This window comes from Schistocerca gregaria, chromosome 9, assembly GCF_023897955.1.
Source record: "Schistocerca gregaria isolate iqSchGreg1 chromosome 9, iqSchGreg1.2, whole genome shotgun sequence".
Classification (NCBI taxonomy): domain Eukaryota; kingdom Metazoa; phylum Arthropoda; class Insecta; order Orthoptera; family Acrididae; genus Schistocerca; species Schistocerca gregaria.
The window spans coordinates 179,574,884-179,590,349 of NC_064928.1; positions in this window are offsets into that span (position 1 = coordinate 179,574,884).

A 15,466-nucleotide genomic window follows, 5' to 3' on the forward strand; every position below is an offset into this window, starting at 1 on the left:
AATATGCACAGATTTTCTGAAGCTGAGAAATGTCTTTACTAGTAGTTGAAAGTAAAGTTGGAAAGATTTATGATCAGAAGCAAAGAGCTTGCATAGTAAAGAGAGATGTTTTTCAGCAGTAAATTGCTTGAGTGAATTTGGCTCTGAAGTCCTTTTTAATGATTGCTATTTTGGAATTTGAGTCGGATAAAGATAGGGATAGCTGAGTACCATTTATTTTTGATTAGTAAAGGGTAGTTCACTTTTTACTGAAAAATATTTTTTCTGAAGAAGATTTTATACTGAATAATACTTTAGTGGATTAATGTTTCTTCTGTATATGTAAAATCAATGAAATCCAAAAAATTGTCTTTGTAAATGTACAGATTATCACAAGAAAGAAATATTGTAAGTATTTGGAAGAAACATGCATAACATTATTCTTGGCTGGAATCAAAGGAATGATTGGCTTAGACGTACTGTACTTTGTAGGCAAACCTGTTTCATCAACCCCCCATAGTACCTCTGCATAGTGTAGATTACATAATGTTCTAAATGTATTCTTATGAATGCTTAACAAAGCAAATTTTGAGAATAGCTTGCATTTGTAAGTACAGGATCTGCCATTACCTATCCACTTGACTGTGAGTGGCACGCCAATGGTAGATCTAGATGTCCTGTATAGAACAGATGGTGACCAAGGTGGACTCAGGGTGTTGTACTGATCACCCTAACCAACAAGTTTGAGGTGCCGTCTTTCACTGATGCTGAAACTGAACCAGTGGGACTCACTTCACCTGTTTTGGACAAACCTGTTTTGTCTGGTGTCAGGAGGAGACAAACACACAAGGGTAGGATGTCTATTAATTGTCGGCAGTTGAAACGTATGGTGAATGATGCTATCCCTTAGGAAAATGGCAGCAAGGGATAGGAAAGAACACCAGGTGCACTCAATGTGTGTCACTGGGGGTCTCATTCAGCATGTTGAAGACGCTGTTCCAGCAGCCATAGAGGAAGCAGGGAGCAACCATCAGCAGCTTTTGACATACATTGGAACAAATGATGTCTGTCATCTGACCTCTGAGATCATTCTTGAGTCATTCCAGTGACTGGATAAGAAGATTGGGAGGGCCAGCCTTGCACTGGAGTTTCAAAAAAGCTCACAACTTACAGCATTGTCCCCAGAACTGATCATAGCCCCTTTGGTTCTGAGTTGAGTGGAAGGACTGAAAAAGAGATTTTGAAGGTTCTGTGTAAAGCTAAGCTACAACTTCCCAGACTTGCGCCATAGAGTTGAGAACTCTAGGGTTCCCCTAGATAGGTCATGTGTGCACTACACATCAGAAGTTGATACTCAGGTAGCTGACTGTGTGTTTAGTGCACAGAAGAGTGTTTTAGATTAGATGACTCACCATCCAATCCACATAACGATAGCTGTAGGAAACCCAGAAGTATCAGTGTAAGATCGAAAGAAATGACTCCCACAGATGAGAGTGTTAAAATCCAAATGGTAAACTGCTGAAGCATTTGCAACAAAGTGCCAGAGTATGAAGTGCTCATGAAAAGCAGTGAAGCTAGGTACAGAAAGCTGGTTTAAACCTGAAATTGATAGGAGTGAGATTTTTGGGGAAAATTTAAGTGTATATCAAAAGGATAGGCAAATGGGAAATGGAGGAGGTGTATTTGTTGCAATAGACAAGAAAGTCAAATCCACCAAGGTGGGAATTGAACCTGCATGTAAGATTGTTTGGATAAGACTCAGTATCAGGGGTGGGCATTCTATCATCCACCAGACTCATCTCCTAATGTAACCAAAAACTTTAGAGCAAACCTCAATTTGCTTGTACATAAGTTCCCCAATCATACCGTAATCATCAGTGGAGACTTAAATCATCCAACAATTAATTGGGAAAATTACAGTTTTGTTAGTGGCAGGCCTGACAAGACATCATGTGAAACTTTACTAAATGCCTTGTCTGAAAGCAACCTAGAACAGATAGTAAGGAACTGCACTAGTGATGGAAATATATTGGATCTATTGGCAACAAATAGAACTGCCCTCTTTAAGGATGTCCACATTGTAACTGGTATCAGTGACCATGATGCAATGTTCAAAGCTTTTCCGGCGTACTGATTGTTCCATAAAAACACGGGAGAACTGCCGGATATTTCAGCGCAGAGTCTTCTGGCCATCTTCAGGTGAGTGCCACTGTAGTAGTACTGGCGAGTACGCGCTGAGCTCCGCTATTTATAGCCTTCTGAGGTGACATTGTGCATGCACTGCTCAGCGTGCGCGTTCATAAGGGCTCCATGTGCTGCGCCTCACGCCCTCCATTGTGAAAGCCTGGCGTATCGGTGTCAGGTCGATTTCCATCTTTATGCAAATAACTACGTCGACTATGAAGTTTCTCTATAACAGGATTCCAAGCAGAGTTCAGCGTGCGCGTTCATAATGGTTCCGTGCGCTGCGCCTCACGCCCTCCACTGTGAAAGCCTGGTGTGTCGGTTCAGGTCGATTTCCATCTTTATGCAAATAACTACGTCTACTACGAAGTATCTCTCTAACAGGATTCCAAGCAGAGTTCAGCTGATAACCGCTATCTCGATTGATGAGAGCCTCATTGTCAGACAATCTTATTTCCACAGATTCATTGATAATCGAGCTCCAAAAGTTTGATGTATGGGCCAAAATTTTTGTGTCGTTGTAATTCATGGAATGTCTGTGGAAATACAATGTTTGGCGATTGCGGACTTGGTGGGTTGGAGAAGGCGAGTATGCCGTTGGTGTTCCACAATGCGTTCCTGCCCTATATACGATTTGCCGCATTTACACGGAATTTTGTAAACACCTGGTTTACGCAGGCCCAGATCGTCTTTAACGGATTCCACCAGTGATGAAATTTTGGAAGGAGGGCGAAAGATGACTCTCACTTGATACTTTCTCAATATTCTGCCTATCTGTGAAGAAATATTCCCAATAAATGGTAGATAAACAGTCGACCTGAAAGCCTCTTCCTCTTCCTTGTTCCATCGTTTGTAGGTCTTCATCACTCTGTTCACTTGTCTAGGTGAAAAGCCATTCTTCAAAAATACTTTTTGCAGGTGTTCCAGTTCTGCTTGAATACTGTCGGCGTCAGAGACGGTATGGGCACGATGGACCAAGGTTTTGAGAATGCCCATTGTTTGTGCTGGATGGTGGCAACTAGTAGCTTGTAGATACAGGTCTGTATTAGTGGGCATTCTGTACACCGAGTAACCAAGTGTGCCGTCACTCTTCCGTCGCACCAAGATGTCTAAAAATGGCAGACAACCATCTCTCTCTGTCTCCATGGTAAACTTTACGTTTTCATGTATGGAGTTCATGCGACGTAAAAATTCTTGGAGACGGTCCAGACCATGAGGCCACACTATAAAAGTGTCGTCAACCTACCGCCAAAATACTGTTGGTTTAAAAGTGGCAGAATCAAGTGCTCTCTCCTCAAAATCCTCCATAAAAAGATTGGCTACCAGGGGAGACAAAGGACTCCCCATGGCGACACCATCAGATTGTTCGTAAAATTCATTGTTAAATATAAAATATGTAGAGGAGAGAGTGTGCTCAAACAACGCTGTAATGTCTGAACCAAACATATTGCCAATGAGGTGCAGTGAGTCCACCAGAGGCACCTTTGTGAACAATGAAACCACATCAAAACTGGCCAATAAATCACTGCTTTGCATTTGTAGTGACTGAAGTCGACTGATAAAATCACCAGAATTCCTTATGTGATGTGCACACTTGCCTATCATTGGTTTGAGCAAAGATGCCAAGAATTTTGCTGGGTCATAGGTGGCTGCTCCAATGTTACTCACAATTGGACGTAATGGCACATTTTCTTTGTGGATCTTGGGCAGTCCATATAGCCTAGGTGGAACTGAACTGTTTGGTTTCAGTCTCTTGATGTCCTCCTTCAGTATAGAACTATTTGATAAAAGTTCTGCTGTTTTTTGCACTACCCGGTTCGTGTGTTATCAGCTAAACTCTGCTTGGAATCCTGTTATAGAGAAACTTCGTAGTCAACCCACCAACAAGCAACAGTACCTCCGTTATGACAGTTGCCACCCATTCCATATCAAACGGTCCCTTCCCTACAGCCTAGGCCTTCGTGGCAAACGAATCTGCTCCAGTCCTGAATCCCTGAACCATTACACCAACAACCTGAAAACAGCTTTCGCATCCCGCAACTACCCTCCCGACCTGGTACAGAAGCAAATAACCAGAGCCACTTCCTCATCCCCTCAAACCCAGAACCTCTCACAGAAGAACCCTAAAAGTGCCCCACTTGTGACAGGATACTTCCCGGGATTGGATCAGACTCTGAATGTGGCTCTCCAGCAGGGATACGACTTCCTAAAATCCTGCCCTGAAATGAGATCCATCCTTCATGAAATCCTCCCCACTCCACCAAGAGTGTCTTTCCGCCGTCCACCTAACCTTCGTAACCTCTTGGTTCATCCCTATGAAATCCCCAAACCACCTTCCCTACCCTCTGGCTCCTACCCTTGTAACTGCCCCCGCTGTAAAACCTGTCTTATGCACCCTCTCACCACCACCTACTCCAGTCCTGTAACCCGGAAGGTGTACACGATCAAAGGCAGAGCCACGTGTGAAAGCACCCACGTGGTTTACCAACTGACCTGCCTACACTGTGACACTTTCTATGTGGGAATGACCAGCAACAAACTGTCCATTCGCATGAATGGACACAGGCAGACAGTGTTTATTGGTAATGAGGATCACCCTGTGGCTAAACATGCCTTGGTGCACGGCCAGCACATCTTGGCACAGTGTTACACCGTCCGGGTTATCTGGATACTTCCCACTAACACCAACCTATCCGAACTCCGGAGATGGGAACTTGCCCTTCAGTATATCCTCTCTTCTCGATATCTGCCAGGCCTCAACCTGCGCTAATTTCAAGTTACCGCCGCTCATACCTCCCCTGTCTTTCAACAACTTCTTTGCCTCTGCACTTTCGCCTCGACTGACATCTCTGCCCGAACTCTTTGCTTTTACAAATGTCTGCTTGTGTCTGTGTATGTATGGATGGATATATGTGTGTGTGGGTGTGAGTGTATACCTGTCCTGTTTTCCCCCTAAGGTAAGTCTTTCCGCTCCCGGGATTGGAATGACTCCTTACCCTCTCCCTTAAAACCCACATTCTTTCATCTTTACCTCTTTCCTGATGAAGCAACAGTTGGTTGCGAAAGCTTGAATTTTGTGTGTATGTTTGTGTGTCTCTCAACCTGGCAGCACTTTCGTTTGGTAAGTCACATCATCTGCTTTCTCACCTTGCACTTCCCACCCTATCTCCTCCCCATCTTCTTCTACCTAGACAACTGCTCTCAAAATCAGCAATAAACAGTCAGTGTCTCTGTGGCAATGTATGTGTGTGTCTAATTTTGATAGAGAAGGCTAGTTTAAATACTGTTTTCTGCTGCGTGTTGCTAAGGTGACACTCATCAGTCAGGTACTCGTGAAAGGTTGCCTTTCTTTTATCTTGTATATTAATGTATTTACATATAATAGAGGGAAACATTCCTTGTGGGAAAAATATATCTAAAAACAAAGATTCTGTAACTTACCAAACAGAAGCGTTGGTATGTTGATAGACACAATAATAAACACAAACACACACACAAATTTCAAGCTTTCGCAACCCATGGTTGCATCGTCTGGAAAGAGGGAAGGAGAGGATTTTGCCTTTACAGATGTCTGCTTGTGTCTGTATATGTGCAGATGGATATGTGTATGTGTGTGAGTGTAAACCTGTCTTTTTTTCCACCCTAAGGTAAGTCTTTCTGCTCCCGGGATTGGAATGACTCCTTACCCTCTCCCTTAAAACCCACATCCTTTTGTCTTTCCATCTCCTTCCCTCTTTCCTGAAGAGGCAACTGTCGGTTGCGGAAGCTAGAAATTCTGTGTGTGTGGTTGTGTGTTTTATTTATTGTGCCTGTCTACCGGTGCTTTCCCGCTTGGTAAGTCTTGGAATCTTGTTTTTAATATATTTTTCCCATGTGGAAGTTTCTTCATATATAAAAGGTGACATGTTCCACATCCATGAGGCTCTCCTCAACACGGATCTATGGAACGAAAAACTAATCTAATCTAATCTAAGTCAGTTTTTGTAACAAGTGTTCCTTGTCCTCCCTTGAATATCCATGGTTTTTCTTATCCGCTACATGGTTATATTGCTGTGGACTTATTCAAAATCTGTTCATAATTGTTCTTCCATGTACATAATTATGTTTAACACCTGCTCCTTGGAAATGATTGTCCTCTACTGTGTTTCTCCAAAGCCTGGATTTGTGGCTCTCTGTCTAACAAGGATGATGAACTACATGGCTCAACACCAGTTTCAGTATCACTTTCACTTGCCTTAATGTGTATCGTCATCACTGTACTCCTCATGTACATTGCCCATACAGTTGAAGGTATATGACACAAAATCCCTTGGATTCGTTTCAGATAAAATGGCAAGTCCAGTAACTGTTGTAGATATAATCCAATGTTTGCTTTGTTTGTCATTGCCATTCCTCTGATTTGCATCAACACCACTAGTATTGTAGCACTGTTGTGAGTTACCCATTGACCAAGTAGTTCAGCTGTGTTCACCATTGGATACCTTCAGTCTCCCACCCTGTTGCCAATAGCAGTCAGTATAGAGATTGCTTGGTAGACAATACGTGGGACATCACATGCCGTAAACATCATTGGTGTTTTGCTACCTCGCATTCAAGAGGTTCTTTATGAGACAACAATTATATTAAGATCTAATAACTCCAAAGCAACCAATTCTAAATGAAGGTCCACACAGAACCTTTTTAAGTCAATTTTTTAACACTGCATTTTCTGTTGGTATATAAAGATACATCACCAAAGGCAGCAGTTGTTGTGTACCATGCACTTACCAAATTTATGTAGTCACTGTACCACACATTTACCAAATTTAGGTATTCAATACAGTTGCAGTAATCAGCTTTTTGTGTTGATAACCAATGTTCACACAGACAGTTCATCTGGCTTCACTTCTTCTAGAAAAAATTATAACACATCACGTTTAGTTCTTGGACATTCTACATTGGCACTGCTGATAACTACTGGAGTGACATTCTGAGCAGTATATGATTCCTTTAAACTTATTTGCTCTTGGTGTCTGTAACATAACAGTTTATTTGACAGGAATATTGGTCATTCTCTGGAATAAAAAACTGTATCATAACATTTTTGGCCTTTAGTGTTATCCATTACTTTATTTATAAGCTCGAAGTCAAGACTAACTTTGAAACTGTTATTGACTGCATTTGTTTCAGGCTTTTCAGCGATAAAGCTGGCCTTGTTAGGAAAGGTCTTTCTCAGGAAGTTAATGACATTTTTTGGAGAATTCTGTTTGGTACTTAGTAGTGCACATTTGTATCAATGCTTGTGTTCTTGAGCCACAGTCCCAACATATTTCTTTCCCGTCAGTACTCAAAGGAGAATGTGCTTTATTGTCGTAATGTACTTTTCCTCTCCTTTCCAGTGTACTTGGAAAAGTGTCTCTGCATTTTTTGCAGTATTTCCATGTGTGATATTTGTAACATTATTAGGACTATTTAGATCATAACACTGATTTGTTTCAGTTTCATTTGATTGTTTTCTATTTCCATTTGGTGCATATTCTGGTACCTAGCACCATGGGTTTCGAATCCGTGCCAGACAGCATGGAATTCGATTACACTAGAGGTCTCTCCAGCCGTCATGCCATAAGCCATGGCTGGGCACATGCTCCTGGCCCACGGATAATGTGAGGGTGCCACGATGGACCATGTGGTCCCACTGGCCAATAGCAACGCACTTTATCAGTTATCTAAGTTCCTGCCTCTCGCTCATCAGGAAGTCTGATATTAGTATTAGTCTATCGACATCTCGCCTACAGACAGCATGTTTACTTGGTTTCCGTGTACGAGTGGATATTGTAGATTCGTGATGTTTCACTTGTGACCCCGTTGCTATTTGTGTGATGTTGTTTGTTTGGTCTTGCTTCGTCCGTTGTTGTTCATGTCCATCCTCCCCCATTTGTTTTTTTTGTTCTCGGGCAGCTCCCGTTTGTTCCCACTGCACTTTCATTCTTGGCAACCCCATGACCAGAATGAAGAGGCAAAGCTGGTCTGTCTTCTGAAGCAACAGCGGCAGCTCATGCAGCAGAAGCAGCTCCTCGGCAAATGCTGTTTCCGTTGCCTTGCTTCCACATTGGCTGTTTGGGTTGCGTATCCTCCATCTTGGGCCTGTTCTGTCACTCTCTTGGTGGAAGCATTGGCAGCCACCATGGTTGAGCCTGGAGCAACCGTCAACTGCATCTCTTGTGTGGGGTCCTGTGTCTTCCATGGTTGAACTGGAGGCCGGAGTTCCAATCCGTTAGTGTCCATGTTATCTATAGTGTGCAGCTGCTGGCGCCCATTAGAATTCACCCTCACTTCTTCTCTCAGGGCCTCCACAAGGGTCATTGGTAATACAGTAATTCGTTGTGGTGCCTGAATCTCATCCCGTGGGGTTTGCACTAAATGTCAGTGGAGGCATTCCGAATAGACATGACCTTCTTTCCTGCACCCCAAGTAAGTGTGAGGTTGCCCATAATAGATTATAATCACTCAACAACCCCCTATATACAAATAAGAGGGGACGTGCTTTCACGGTTCTATCCGTATTTGTCTCACGCCATTTAGGACGGGGTATATGGTAAAACACGCACATTTTACAGCCACATGGGATAGAACTGTACCATATGGTCGAAAGGCATTGATTAATGTTCAGACAGGACCTCAAACAGAAGTTTGAATACCTGTATGGTGCATATCTCCATCCCTGTGTGGTCAACTGTAACCGCACCAACATTCCCATCGGCATGACAGAAACGATATCCGTTCAGTGATTGTTGTAGAAGTCTTTCACAATAAGCTTGACATAGACAACGCTTGAAACGATCAATAAAAGGATTTCTACCATTTCCCGTGGATCGATTTTAACCTTTTCTCTTAAAAAACTTTCAGTCTTGTGTGCCTTTTGATTGGATTCCTGCCTGTGACCAGGATTTTCACCATTTAAAGGTGATGCTAAAGTCTACCACTTGCCTTACTCTCTTCTCTCTGGACCACCCCTTGGTTGTGGCGGCTGATGCATCGGCATATGGCATTGGGGCCCATCTTTGCACATCGGAATGCCGATGGCTCCGAACAGCCCATCATTTATGCATCTAAGACACAACGGAACTACTCTCAGATTGAAAATGAGGCCCTAGCAATCGTGTTCACCATCCAAAAATTCCACACATATCGCTATGGGGCAAATTTCACCCTCCTGTCAAACCATAAACCCTTAGTTATGCTTTTTGGATCCCATTCTCACCTTACAGAGTGGATGGCTCTACATCTCCAGCACTGGGCATTATTTTTACAAAATTATGCTTACACCATCTTGTATAAGCCCACCGCCTACCATGCTAATCTGGATGCTTTGTTACATCTCTCAATCCTGTGTTTGACCAAGATGGTCTGCCTCTTATGGCTGCTGACATTGCTGCAGCTACCTGCCGCGACCCTATCTTGCAGCATGTTCATGCTATGTGGTCCATGGGTGGCCCTCCTATATTACTCTTTGGATGTGGACCGATTTCAGCCCCTGGTGCCAGCTGTCCCACAAACTCCCCCTGGTCGATGATATCCTTCTGTTAGCCAGGAATTGGTTGCCCATCAGGTGGTCATCCCTCTGGATTTGCGGCATCAAGTTTGTTACACTGCACACACGGGGGTGTGTCTTGCATGAAAGTTTTGGCTCACCAGCATGTGTATTGGCCCGGTATTGATGGTGATATTGACTGCCTGGTCCACGGATGCACTGTGTTTGCACGTCACCAGGCAAGTCCCCCTCGGTCATTCACACCCTGGCCTGTGCCTCGTCAGCCCTGGGATCGCATCCATCTCAATTTTGTGGGCCCAGTTTTGGGATCCATGTGGTTATGTATCATTGATGCCTACTCCAAAAATTCATATGTTGTTCACATGGCATTCACCACAGAGGCCACACTCATGGCCCTGGCCCAGGTACTCACCAGCCTTCTCACATTGGTCACTGATTATGGCCTCCAATTTACAGCATCCTCCTTCCATGACTTCTGTCAGGCCAACAGTATCAAACATATCCGTAGCCCACCTTTCCACCCTTCCTCTAATGGCTCGGTGGAGAGGCTTGTCCACACATTTAAACAACAGTTGACGAAGGCAGTCGACACATATCCAACCATGTCAGCTCTCACCCTGTTTTTAAGCACCTATCGCACCATGCCAATTGATGGCTGCAATCCGGTGGAGCTCCTCCATGGGCGACAGCTGCAGACGCTGCTCCATTTTGTGATGCCATCCCCCACCCACCCCCACTCCCAGCCCTCTCAGCCGTATGCCCCTGGAACGGCTGTCTGGACCCACATGTACAGGAGCAAGATGGGTTGAATGCCTGCCACGGGTGGCAGATGACATCGGTGCAGACGTCAAAAGGGTTGGAGCGCCACCATCATAACCATCTCCACCGCCGCCTCCTCCTCCACTACCTCCTTCGGGTACAGACAGGATCCTTGAGTTACCGCCACTGCCCCTGGTTGCTGCCTCCCCGCGGGTCTGCTGCCGGCCCACCCCGCCCCTAGGTAGATTGGCGGCTCCCTCTGCTGCCCTGGCCTCTGGGTCTGCCGTTATGGACACCTCAGATGTCCCTTCGTCCCTGCCACCAGCAGTTGACGAGTCTCGGTCTTCTCCCATCTACCGACTGCCTTGGCACTGTCCAGGACATTTCTGTCCCTATGTGCAAGTTTCAAGGGGGAGGGATCTGGTACCGAGCACCACAGGTTTCAAATCCACGCCATATGGCATGGACCTCAATTACCACTAGAGGTCTATCCAGCCGTCGTGCCATAAGCTGTGGCTGGACATGTGCTCCTGGCCTGCAGATCATGTGAGGGCGCCACGGTGGACCACATGGTCCCAGCACCCAATAACAATGTACTGTGTCAGGTATTTAAGTGCCTGCATCTCGCTCAGTTCATTTTAAGTAACATATACATTTAGCTTCATATTCTTACGGCCCTTAACATAAGGCTTTTTATAATAGTGTTGATCATTATTGTCTGGTCTTTGTTGCAGTTTTTTAATTACTTGCAAGGTTTGTTCTGTATTTTTGCTTTGTTATGCAAAGATGTTTAGTGTTATTTGCAAATGCATACACTACTTACAGACTCCTAATATATTAGAAATTTCAATGATGTATTAAATATTCAGTCAGTGCAGTGGTGCTATTTATATAATAAAGATGCCTCTTGCCCTCCCCTCATCCATATTTTCTTCCCTTACGTATAAACCCCTTTGGGTGATTATCATCTAAGGCTTTGAAAGTTGTTGTTGCTTTATGGTTTTGGTTCCTTCTACAAATCTTGTTTTCTGTCTGTTTTGTTAATCTTGGAATAGGCAGATAGCCCAATACTCTTCCTTCCCTCCATTGTTATCCTTTCTTCCCCTTCCCTGTTGACTTTTATTTAACCTTCTGTATTTTATGTATACCTTCTTGTATTTATTTATGTTTCTGTACTAGTCTCAATATAATTATACAGTTGTTCATTTATTTCTGTGGGCATGGTTAACATCACTGTAACAGTACAACCTTGCCATCTGGTGTCAGTTTCTGTTTTTTTAATGATGACTCTCCATCAGCTGAGTACTGACAGTGAGGACAGGCATGTATCACCCCATACTTTTTATGAAGGCTATTCTATTTTGTAATATCTTCTGCACCTTTGTTCATGAAGACTTTTGTGAATTACACATGTGCTTTGTCTTTCTACTTTGGTTTGGCAGATGTTCTGATGATGGTATGTGCCTGACATACATTAATGTAAAATTTTTGAACAAGTGACGAGTTCATTTCTAGCAACCTATACAGCATTGACAAAAGTGTAGCATTTTGTTCATTATTATTATTATTATTATTATTATTATTATTATTATTATTATTGTTAATTCCCCATTAAGGAGAGCGTTAAAACACAATCAATATTCACAATGACAATATGGTACATAAATTGGTACATTTCAAATTCATGGCACTTTTTTGTGTCTCTTTCTTTTCTCTTCCCAAAAACTGCTCATAAATTCACTGTGTTTCTTCTTCCTCTCTTCTGTCCACTTCTTTCCTGCTTTCTTCTCTTTTGGTGTTTCTTCGAATTTCTGTTTGTTGATTTTTTTCTCTGTATTTTCCTCTGTTTGATATTTCTTCTGTGGAGATGTTTAGATTTTTAAGGTCTTCCATGGTTTCCTTTACCCAGTTAGTTTTCACCTTATTCGTCACCACTATGTTAAAAATCTTCTTGGTCAGCCTATTTTCATTCATCCTATGAATGTGCCCATAGAATTTTGCCCTTCTTTTTCTGATATTGTCTGTAATTGTCTCTGCCTGTTTGTACAATTCCTTTGTTGGTCTCTTTATCCAGATCCCCTGTCTCTGAACTGGCCCATAGATCTTTCTCAGAATTTTCATCTCTTGCTTTTCCATTTCCTTGATTTTAGTTCTTCCTCTGATTACTGTTGTTTCTGAGGCATACAAGGCCTCAGGTAGGACTACTGTTTTGTAATGTCTTAATTTGGCATTGATGGAAATATTTCTTTTATTGTAATGGTTCCATGTAAGTCTGTATGCTTTTTGTAGTTTTGTAGCTCTTTCTTCATTGGCTGTTGAATTCAGTCCTGTTTTCTGTATAATCTCTCCCAGGTATTTGAAACTTTGTACTTGTGTTATTTTTCCGTACTTTGTTATCAATGGGCTTCTGTCTGCAGATTTTGTGTCCACGTACTGTGTTTTTTCATATGATATTTGTAGTCCTGTTCTGGCTGTGATTTCATGCAATATCTCTAGGGCTTCGATAGCTTCTTTTCTGTCATTTGTAATGATGGCTATATCGTTGGCAAAGGCCAGACATTTTATGTTCACGGTTCTATTTTTCTCTCTCCCCATCTTTACCCCATTGACTCCTTTGTTCCACGTCCTGATTATTTTCTCTAAAACAGCGTTAAATAAAATGGGTGACAGGCCATCTCCCTGTCTCATTCCTGTCTTGACTTCGAAAGATTCTGAGATCTCGCCCATGAACTTCACTTTTGACTTTGTATTTGTTAATGTTTCCTGAATTAGTTTTCTAGTCTTATTGTCTACCTTCATTTCTTCTAGTGTATTAAAAAGTGTTTCTCTGTCTATGGAATCGTAAGCCTTCTTGAAATCAACAAATGTTACTGTGGTGTTTCTGGACTTTCTCGTTGTTAATAATGTTCTCAGACACCAGATCTGCTCACTGCATGATCTTCCCTTCCTGAACCCTCCTTGGTATTCTCCGATCTGTGGTTCTAGGTGATTTAACAGAGCTTTTGATAGAATTTTGTATGCCACCATCAGTAACGAAACTCCTCTATAGTTATTAGTGTCTGTTTTGTCTCCTTTCTTGTGGAGGTCGTGTATTAGGGCTGACTTCCATTCTTCTGGTATCTTTTCTGTTTCCCAGATGTTTTTGATTATACTATGAATTTTGGGTGTAATGTTTTCATGGTCTAATTTCCAGATTTCTGCAATCAGTCCATCTTCACCTGGTGTTCTGTTATTTTTCAATGATTTTATTATTTTCACGATTTCTTCATATGTTGGGGGTTCGGAGTCCCGGTTGGGTTCTGGTTTTGTAAACTGTAATCTCTGTTTTGGTTTATCACAGTTAAGTAAGCGTGTCACAGTATCTGGCTAATATTTCACAGTTTTTCTTCGGATTTGTCTCCAATGTACCATCTTGTCTTATGAAGCATAAGCTTGGTGGCTGATATCCTGTCATATTTTCTCGGAATACTCTGTAAAAATTTCGTGTGTTGTTTCTGGTGGAGTCTTCTTCTATCTCCTTTAACCTGCTGTTTTCATAACCTCTTTTCTCTCTTCGGATTATTTTTGAAGTGTTTTTCTGTATCCTGTTGAAGTCCTCCCATTTTTCTTGTGTTTTATGGCTGTTAAATTTCTTCCAGGCTCATATTCTCTCTTCTATGGCCCTGTCGCATGTCATGTTCCACCATCGGTGTTTCCTTTTTCTCGGTGGCTGCCCCAATTTTATCAGTTCTTTTATTTTTTCTGACAGTTCTGTCCAGTTGTTGCTATTGATTTTCGTAACTTCTTCTATTATTTCTTTCTTGTTTATTTGTAGGTACTCTGGATCTTTTGTGAAAGGTCTGTTGGTACTCTTGATTTGTCTATTGGGTATAAATTTTACTTTAATTTGGAGAAGGTGATGATCAGATTCGAAAACTCCTTTCCTTGTTCTTATGTTCAATATTTCTCTGGTGTTTTTTGTGGATATTGCTACGTGGTCTATCTGAAATTCTCGTAAAGCATGGTTGGGGGATTTCCAAGTTACAAGTTTCTGTGTGGTTTCTGGAACTGCGTTGACATGATTTTCAGATCAAAATTTCTGCAGAAGTTTATCAAGTTCTCTCCATTTTTGTTTGTTCTCATGTGGGCCGTGTGTTTTCCTGTCGTATCTCGGAATTTTCTTTCCTTGCCTAACTGGGCATTGAAGTCTCCTAGTAACACTTTTATGTGATTCTTGGGGATTCTGCTGGTAGTTTCTTCCAGATCTTCCCAGAATTCCTCTATCATCTCTGGGTTCTTCTTGTTATAATTGTTTGTGGGGGCATGTCCATTGATTAATGTATAGGCTTTGTTTCCAGATCTTATTGTGAGTGTTGACATTTTTTCTGATTTTGATGTGAAATCTATTACGGAATCCAGTATTGATTTATGTACTACAAAACCAGTTCCGAAGAGTTTGAGATTTCTTCCTGGGATGGTTATGGCTGGTTTCCCCTTATACATTCTGTAATTTTCGGAATCAAAGTGGTTCTCATCTGTAAATCGTGTTTCCTGTATTGCCATAACTTTAGTGTTGTATTTATCCATGGCGTTTGTTAATTGTTTCAGTTTACCTGACCTCAGTAGTGTGTGGGTGTTGAGTGTTCCCATATAAAATACTTTCTTCATCTTGAGAGTTTTTGAGAGGCTCCGATTCTTCTCTTCATGACATGCCTTATCCCCTGGGATCCAATGATCGGGTCTATTACCCAGTCTTACTGACTGGGGCCCAGGGTAGTGGATTCTTTCCCATTGTTCTGCCATGATAATTGGTTTCTGTTTAAGTATTGGTGGTGAAATCACGAAAGATCTCACATAGTTTCGACTGGAGTTTTGAGTTCCAGAAGATTAACTTACAGCCGAGCTCACAGAGCCAACAGACGCTGACCAGAGTACCGGTGGCTGCCACGCAGACGTATCTGGATTTTGGGGCTTCGCATGTAACCCTATGCAGGGGCCCTCACAGGGTGTCACCATCCGGAGCCAGATGGACCC